The 9,050-nt window shown below is 46.6% G+C and overlaps 1 pseudogene; it reads right to left on the reverse strand.

The window, feature by feature from the left end:
- Window positions 1-7,646: 7,646 nt before the first annotated feature.
- On the reverse strand, window positions 7,647-7,913 carry LOC109461283 (protein S100-A10; annotated as a pseudogene).
- Window positions 7,914-9,050: the final 1,137 nt, after the last annotated feature.

A 9,050-nucleotide genomic window follows, 5' to 3' on the forward strand; every position in this document is an offset into this window, starting at 1 on the left:
TTTATTTCATGTATCTTTGATCTTCAAACAAACAATCCCCCCACCCCAGATCTCCTTCCAGTTACACCTTACCTCCCTGCTTCCCTATATGATGAAACACCTCCAAAGGGTAGTCTGCACATTGTCTCAACTTCCACTTCTTCACCTTCATTTTTTCTGGCTCCATATTGTCTTTTAAAAAAAGAAATAAGGGCAACCAGTTGGCTCCGTGGTTGGAGCGTGGTGTTCATAACACCAAAGTTGCCGGTTCGAGTCCCACATGGGCCAGTGAGCTGTGCCCTCCACATCTAGATTGAAAACGACAACTTGACTTGGAGCTGAGCTGCGTCCCCCACAACTAGATTGGGGGGAAAAAAAAGACAAAGACTTAACATCCTGGAAAAACACACTGTTCTCCAATATTCCCCAATAAAAAAAATAATAATTAAAAAAATAAAGAAATAAAACATCGTAGTTATAGTTGGGCTCCCAGTTTAAAAATGGCTTTCTCCTCAACCCCCCTAAAGGATCATAAGAGAATAGAAAGGTGTAAATCCTCAAGGACTAAAAGAGTAGGAGAGGAAACCAAGCAGAAGTATGGCCAGCAGTGTTTGTACCACAAACAGTAAATGACCACTCATAATTCAGTAGAGAAGCTGAGACCTTCGTGCTCTGGGGACCCACAGACAGAGGAGACCCTGCTGACTGGGGGAATAAAGTGGACATCTGTGTACTAAACTTTTGGAACCATGACACCACCCTAAGGGGTGCTCAGGCAAGCCCCATCCATGCATCTGGCTTTTGGTACCAGACATTTAGGAAAGACTCTACCAGGAAAGGCAGAGATTCACAAAAACAAACAAACAAAAAAAACGGGACTAGGCAAACAGAGAAAATTCTGATGTACGAATTTTCCCATTCTCTTTCTAAATCTGAGCCCTAAGTGCTGCTTTCAGAGAGTGGTCAGCATGAGCACCCAGGTCGGGCGGGGTCCTGGCTAATAACTTTTCAGAGATAGGCTTTAGTAGCAATAAGGCAGCTCCTGTTGACTCTAGGGAGGGTCTAACACTCAAATTTAAATCATTATCCATTACTTGCTATAAAGCCTAAATTTGAGTGGCATTTCTGAAATTTCCTAAACTCTTGTTCCAAACTCCTGCCCCTGGTTCTTCAGTCAACTTGTCATTTCCTCTGCTATGACCTGAATGTCTGCGTCCCCTGCATTCTAATGTTGAAATCCTAATGCCCATATGTAATGGTATTAGGAGGTGGGGCCCTTGGGAGGTGCTTAGGTCAGGAGGGTGGAGCCCTCATGAATGAGATTAGTGCCTTATAAAAAATGGACACAGCCAGAAAGTGCCTGGCTGTGAACGAGGAAGAGGGCTCTCAGCAGGATGGGACCATGCTGGTACCCTGATCTTGGACTTTCAGCCTCCAGAACTATGAGAAATAAGTTTCTGTTGTTTATAAGCTGCCCAGTTTGTGGTGTTTTGTTATAGTAGCCCAAACGGACTAAGACACCTTCAAAAGCCTAACCCAGCCCATCCTTCCCTTCACAGGCCTGCAGTACCTCCCCACCCCAGGCAGTGGCAACAAACTTTTCTCAAAGTCTAGGGGTGGGTGGGTGGGTGGAGGGTAGGGGTTGGTCAGATACTGCCAAAGGGAATTGTAGCAAGAAAAAGCTATACAGGATCTTAAAAGCCAGGGATACACAAGGATGGTACATACTGTGTGATTCCATTCACAAGACAATTCTGGAAATGGCACAGCTACAAGAATAGAAATCCAATCAGTGGTTATCAGAGCACGACTGTGGGGGAGGGGAGGGCAAAGGGGCCCCAGAGCACATTTGCAGGTAAAGAAAATGCTGTATATCTTGATAACTGTGGTGGTCATACAACTGTATATACATTTGTCAAAATTCTTTGAATTGTCAGCGTAAAGAAGGTGTAAATTTTTTTAAATTGCATAGTAAATTTTTAAAGGGTGTTAATTGTGGTCACACAGCAGCCTAGCCGTCTGTCCCCCCCCCAACCTTTCCCTAAGGAAAGAAGAAGTTGTGGGACTGTGCCTCTCTGGGATTGAGTTTATAATATCCTGAGTCTTTCCATCTGGTCTTCAAGAGAAGGGTCTGTTGTCAAAGACGAGTAAGATTCCTCGCGGGAGGGACAACTCAAGCCAGGCGGAACCCCGTTGAGACCCCAATGAGATGCTATAAGAAATAATAAAAAGCAGCCTTGCCCCTCCTTCCTCTTGTTCTTGTGGGAAGCTGCTGCTTGGCCCTGCCACTCCCTCTCACCTTATTGTGAGAGAGGCCCATTAGAGCATTAAGATCAAGCTCTTTCTGCTCAGCTCATGGGACACTTTCACCGCGAGAGACTCTCTCCCCCAGGGTGGTGCATACCGCACCTTAGTCATCTTGGGACGACATGCTTCGGCTGCTTTGGGACAAATAATTGGGTATTGAAATCATTTTTTTGAAATGGTGTAAGAGTTTCACAGACCCTGCCTCTAATCATGTGATGCTCATTGTTTGTAATCAATAAATACTGTCAGTGACCCGACTCGGGGCTCCAGTCTCTTGAGGCTGCGAGTCCCTTGGTCCTCTGTGATTTAACTGTATATGAGTCTTTGTCTCTTTATTGTAGTCTAACCCTCGCCGCCTCCCTCGCCTTCCCATGGCTTGTGTTGTGCAGGTCGGAACAGTTAATTATAACACAAGAAATCTGACTTTTTTTTATGAAACAGGTGGAAACGCAAAGGGAGATCAGATTGCCTGGGTTCAAATCCCACCGCCATCACTTACAATGTGCTATGAGTTACTTCATCTCTCTTACTCTGTTTCCCCTTCTCTGAAGTGGAGATACCAAGGGGATCTACCAGCCAGGGTGGAGGTAAAGACTTAAAAAGAAAATGCCGTTAAAAAGCCTGGCTGACAAGCTCAAGAGCGCTCTTCCAGCTTTTCCCTGGTGCTCTCCAAGCCGGAGGGAGGTGCTAACTGTTCCCATTCCTTGGGTGCACCCCTCTAGCAATCACCCGCTTCCTTGGGGGAAGACAGAGGCCACAGGCCCTGATACCCTCACTGGCCTGCTCTGTGACTAGGGGAGAGAGTGGGGCTTGAGGAGCGCGGCTCCCGCGTCCAAGGGGAGGGCCTCTAGTCCTCCCACTCCTGAGCCTGGAGCCTCAGCCATGCCCTCGGACACTTGTCTCAGAAGCTCTGGAAGTGCACGTCGGATGCGCACGTAGAAAGGGGGGTGGGGGGGCTCGTCTGGGCCTGGGAGACGCGAAATGGGGGAGTTGCCGGGAACTGGGACAGTGGGGGCGGTGCCTGAAGGGCGGTGGAGGGAGCCAAGGGGTGGGATGTGGCCGGGCGCGGCTGAGGGGCACCTGGTGGTGGTGGGGGGGGGGGGAGTTGGGAGGCAGAAAGGTGCGGTTAGGGAGTCTTGAGAAGGGGTGGCGGAGTGGGAGAGGAGCTGCAGCGGCCAGCTTGTGTGGGGAGGCGTGTCTGCGGTGGTGGGCGTGGAGAAGGCGAGGCTAGAGGGGAGCGAGGCTGAGGCGCGGTGGGGTGGAGTCCTGGGGGGGTGGAGGGCCGGGATGCTGTAGGTAGCGGACGGGGGCAAGGCGGCCGGCCTTTTGCATCCCCTGCATCCAGCCTCCGGGCTGGACCGCGGATTCTTTGGCTTGACCTCGGACGCCGCCCAGATCATCCTTGTCTCGGTTCCTGGCCCGGACTGATCCTGCCTGCGCCTGGCCTTTCTCCTTGCCTCTGTCGCAGGTTCTGACCTGTCCTGTCTCTGGATCTCTAGGCCTCAGTCTCTGTCTTCTCTGTCTTGACTGTGTCTCTATGACTGGCGGGAGCTTCCTCTCTCTGCCTCATTTTTATCTCTGCTCAACCTTCCCCCACTTTTTCTCTGTTCTGGGTTCCCAGATGGTAGAATATCCCTTTCTCCTAGTCTTTTCGGTAGAAAAACCAGATATCCATTAACCAAAACAGGGGCTGTTGCAAATGGGCCCAGCTCCAGCCCAAGGTTGGGGAAATTCCCCAGAGGCTATGGGTTCAAGCTGGAGCTCCCAGATTTGGCCCAGGGCCTGGCTGTGGCTCTTCTGGGTCCTGGGAGAAAGACACCACACATCCGGGCCTGGCTGAGCAGTGGCCTCTGGGACTCAGAGTGCTCCCTGGGGTGGTGTGGGAAGGGACAGAGCACTTTCCATGAGACCTAAATTTCTCTCAGGCCAGACAGGCTGTGCCCACACCAGCAGGACTTTGGTCCCCTTCTCCTCTAGGAGGCGCCCTTGGCCTGGATGGCCCTGTAAGGCCCCTGCCGCTCTGAGGACCAAGGCCACCTTCGCTAGCATTTTTTCCTCCCCACTGTGAGCCTTCTCCTCTATCTCTGTCTCCCCATTTCCAGGAAGCCGGTCCAGCCTACTAAGCTGGCGTGTTTCTATTTCTTTTCTGTCAATCTCAGACACAAACGGCTCAGGGAGGCTGTGTGGTCACACAGCAGCCTAGCCGTCTGTCCCCCCCAACCTTTCCCTAAGAAGACGTTGTGGGACTGTGCCTCTCTGGGATTGAGTTTATAATATCCTGAGTCTCTCCATCTGGTCTTCAAGAGAAGGGTCTGTTGTCAAAGACGAGTAAGATTCCTCGCGGGAGGGACAACTCAAGCCAGACGGGACCCCGTTGAGACCCCAATGAGATGCTATAAGAAATAATAAAAAGCAGCCTTGCCCCTCCTTCCTCTTGTGGGAAGCTGCTCCTTGGCCCTGCTACTCCCTCTCACCTTATTGTGAGAGAGGCCCATTAGAGCGATAAGATCTAGCTCTTTCTGCTCAGCTCATGGGACAGTTTCACCACCAGAGACTCTCTCCCCCAGGGTGGTGCATACCGCACCTTAGTCATCTTGGGACGACATGCTTCGGCTGCTGTGGGACAAATAATTGGGTATTGAAATCATTTTTTTGAATTGGTGTAGGATTTTCACAGACCCTGTCAGGCGGGAGACCCTGCTCGCTGCGCCATTTGTCGTGCAGGGCGTCCGGTGGGGTCTCTGCTCCCGCTCCCCATACAAGAACGCAGGATATGGTGAGGCCAAAAAGGAACACCCACGGAGCCATAGGTAGGGGAGTCATACCACTTTATTCTCTCTGGCGGCACTATACTCTCACTGGAGGCTGGATACACACTGTCCGCAAACCGCCATCCACACTTGCCAGCCCAGCCGCCATCTTCTTGCTAGCCCCATTCTTTTTTCTCTTCTCCTCCTTTTTTCTCAAACCGCCATCTTTTCCTCTCCCTCTCCTAGCATAGCCACAGCAGTTATATTGTGGCCAATGGCTCACTGGTTACAGCTGACGGCCAACTAGCCACAGCTGATGGCCATGCAATCACAGTTGGCCATTTACTACCTGAGCCAACACCTTTCTATGTGAGGCCGAGAGCCTGGAAACTTCTTTCTGGGGCTCCGCCCCCACAGACCCTGTCTCTAATCATGTGATGCTCATTATTTGTAATCAATAAATACTGTCAGTGACCCGACTCAGGGCTCCAGTCTCTTGAGGCTGCGAATCCCTTGGTCCTCTGTGATTTAACTGTATATGAGTCTCTGTCTCTTTATTGTAGTCTAACCCTCGCCGCCTCCCTCACCTTCCCATGGCTTGTGTTGTGCAGGTCGCAACAAGGCTGCATCTGGCCAGTAAACATGGCCCAGCCCAGACTCTGGACCAAGTTTTGGAGTTAGTACAAGGAGAAGCAAAGTCTTTAGGTGCAGGCTCTGGCTTGTCCAATTGCCTCCCCACAAGTCCCACCATTCCTTCCCTCTAAGGCCAGAGCAATTCCCACCTTCCAAACTCTGAAACCTCCCACACTTCTCTTTAGAATTTACATTAATTATGCACAGTCTTTAGACATCTCTTGCACATTTGAATAGGATTCCGATAGCGATTTCCCCCATTATCTGAAAGTAGAGTATTCCTATGAAGACTTTCGCAAGCTGAAATGGTATAAAGCAAAGGAGCAATTACAATTAGTTGATATGGAAAAAATTTTGAGCATTCCCAGATCCAAAAATAGCCTGCCAAAGGACACCAAATAAGCTCAGTTATGTCCAGTTTTATGCTAAGCGTAACACCCTAGTGAGCTGTCTTATGCTTTTCTTAGGACACATCTTGCTAACGGATGCACAAAATTGAGAAAAAGCGCAGATGCTCACAGACACAGTTCAAAGCTGTGGCGCTTGATGCTGAGATGCTGAGGGTAGGTCCCAGGAGGATCTTGGTGGCCACTCTCCCTGCTCAGGGTGGGCAGCCTCAAGGGCTTCCTGCAAAACAAACACTGAATGTGATTTTCTCTTACCTTTTTTCGTAAAAGCAAAAGTCCTCTTCAAATTTTTTTTTGGTTAGCAAAAATAGGTACTAATGTAGGTCTTTTCATTAAAGCAAAATGGTGTAATGTGAACTTTCAAAATGCAGGGATGTCTAGGGTGGGGATGGGGAGAAGGTGAGGGGATTAGAAAGCACAATCGGTACCCATGAGAATGCCACAGGGAAACGAAAGACAGTTTGGGGAATATAATCAATACTGTTGTAAAGATTTTGTAGGGTATCTGATGGACACTTCTTATTAGGGAGACTACTTCATGGATGGTGTAGATGGCTGACCACTGCGCTATACACCTGAAGCTGAATAATAATGTCAACTATAATTATATATATATATATATATATATATATTCACAGGATGTGGAGTACAGCATAGGGAATAGAGTCAGTGGAATTGTAACTGATATATACGATGTCAGAGGGGAAGTAGTTTGGGGGAGGGGGGTTATCACTTTGTGAGGGGTATAAATGTGTAACTATTACATTGTTTTGTACACCTAAAACTAAAAAAAAAAAAAAAAAGCAGGGATGTCTGTATTTGTTTTTTCAAAGCCAATGGTAAAAAATTCAAATAGTACAAATGATACTGAAAAGTAAATTGCCTTTCCATCCGTGACCCTTAGTTCCCCTCTCCAAAGCATATTTCTGACACATTTTTCTGACCTCTCTCTTGTTTTTATTAAAATTGATTCTGAAAATAAATTCAAGTAAAAGATACATTGCTTTACAAAAAGTGACTAAGTGTGAAATGAAATGCATAGGAAAGATATTGCATAAAGGCTGCTTGGGTAGATTTTCCTTGTGTAGAGAATAAGCTGGGTGAAGCTTCTTGAAATATGGTTCCAATGACATTGGGATTAAGGACGCTTTGCTTCTTTGCTTGATTAATTTTCCCCTAAAAACACAGGAATTCTTCTCTGCACAGAGGCCTTTAAAAAAAAGACATAATTCTCATAAAATTCATCAATTTAAAGTGTACAATTCAATGGTCTTTTGTATTTATTTTTTTTAGGAACTAAAATAGAAATTTATTTATTGAGGGCAAGTGGATGCAAGCCTTGGATATAAAAGTCAAATGCTTATCTGGCTTTAATTGACTTTTCTTTCTCTTGTCAAATGCGGTAGGATTTTATTTGTACATTTTCTAAGGGTCCCAATCTCCTCATGAGATCCTATACAGGGTGAAGCTGTGGGGCAGAGATTCTTTAAGCAACCCTTTGGGAGAACTCTCGCCAGGGCAGGAGTAATTTCTGAATGCTGCCTACTTCTTTTCCTTCTGCTATATGTGACTATATAAAACAGTCATTGTCCGCAATGGCGAGCCCAGCAATTAGTGAAAAGTAGTTCTGGAAGCCTACTTTGCCATCTTAGCACTGGCCCAGGTCCTTCATTATCCTGTCGACAGCCAAAGGGTCTTTTTGATTTTCAAAATATCCATGGAACTCCTTTTCTATGAATACTTTCAGGTCTTCCTTTGTTAAGTAGCCTTTATCCCCAGCAAATTAGTGAAACATGAAAACCATGTATTCTACGGCATGTTCCATTTGAGATGGCATTTGGGTGAGGTCTGTTGAAATCTTGGCCAGAGACGTGGCGGGGAGGCTCGGCTGGCTGAGGTGCATGGCCAGTGAAATCTTTAGTATGCAAAGAATTGTGCAACCACCATCACAATCAAATTTAGAACATTTTCATCACCCCAAAAAGAAGCCCTATACCTATTAGCACCCCATTTCCTCCCAAATCCCCTTGCTCTAAGCAGCCTCTAATCTACTTTCTGTCTCCATAGATTTCTTTATTTTGGACAGTTCATATAAACAGAATCATGCAATATGAGATCTTTTGTGACTAGCTTCTTTCACTTAGCCTAATTTTTTAAAGGTCATTCATGTTGTAGTATGTATCAGTAAGTACTTCGTTGCTCTTTTATGACTGGATAATATTCCACTGTATGGAGAGACCACATTTTGTTTCCATTCATCAGGTGACGGGCATTAGGGTTGTTTCCAATTGGCTATTATGAATAATGCTGCTGTAAACATTTGTGTATGAGTGCTGTGTGGACATGTGTCTCCATTTCTTTTGAGTACATGCCTGAGAGGAATTGCTGGGTCATATGATAACTCTCTGTTTAATCTTTTGAGGAATAGCCAGACTCTTTTCCAAGTGGCTGCCTCATTTTATAATCTACCGGCAGTGTATGAGAAAGTGTCTGGCACATAGTGAGTGCTCAGTAGGCATTTGTTATTATTAAAGGTGAAACCAAACAATGAATAAATGTTAACAATAGTGGGTAATGAGTTATGATCAGAGAAGTACAAAGGTGTCATGGGAACACATAGTGGGAACCCTAACCCAGTCTAAGTTCTGCAACAGGCTTCCCAGAGAAAGTTTTGTTTAAATGGAGATGTAACAGATGAATAGGAATTGGTGGGAATAAGGATAGTGTTTGTGTGTGTGGTGGGGGGGAGGGTTCCTGGCAGATGGAACAGCTTGTGCAGAGGCTCAGAGGCAACAGAAGAGAGACTGAAATGTGTTCAGAATATCTAGAACAGTCCTGTCTCATAGAATTCTCTGTGATAATGGAAAATCTCTGTACCTGTTCTGTGCAATATGGTAGCCACTAACCAACCAACTGTGACTATTAAACATTTGAAAAATGGCTAATGTGACTGCAGAATTGAATGTTTAATTTA

Source organism: Rhinolophus sinicus, linkage group LG15 (assembly GCF_036562045.2).
Source record: "Rhinolophus sinicus isolate RSC01 linkage group LG15, ASM3656204v1, whole genome shotgun sequence".
Taxonomy (NCBI): domain Eukaryota; kingdom Metazoa; phylum Chordata; class Mammalia; order Chiroptera; family Rhinolophidae; genus Rhinolophus; species Rhinolophus sinicus.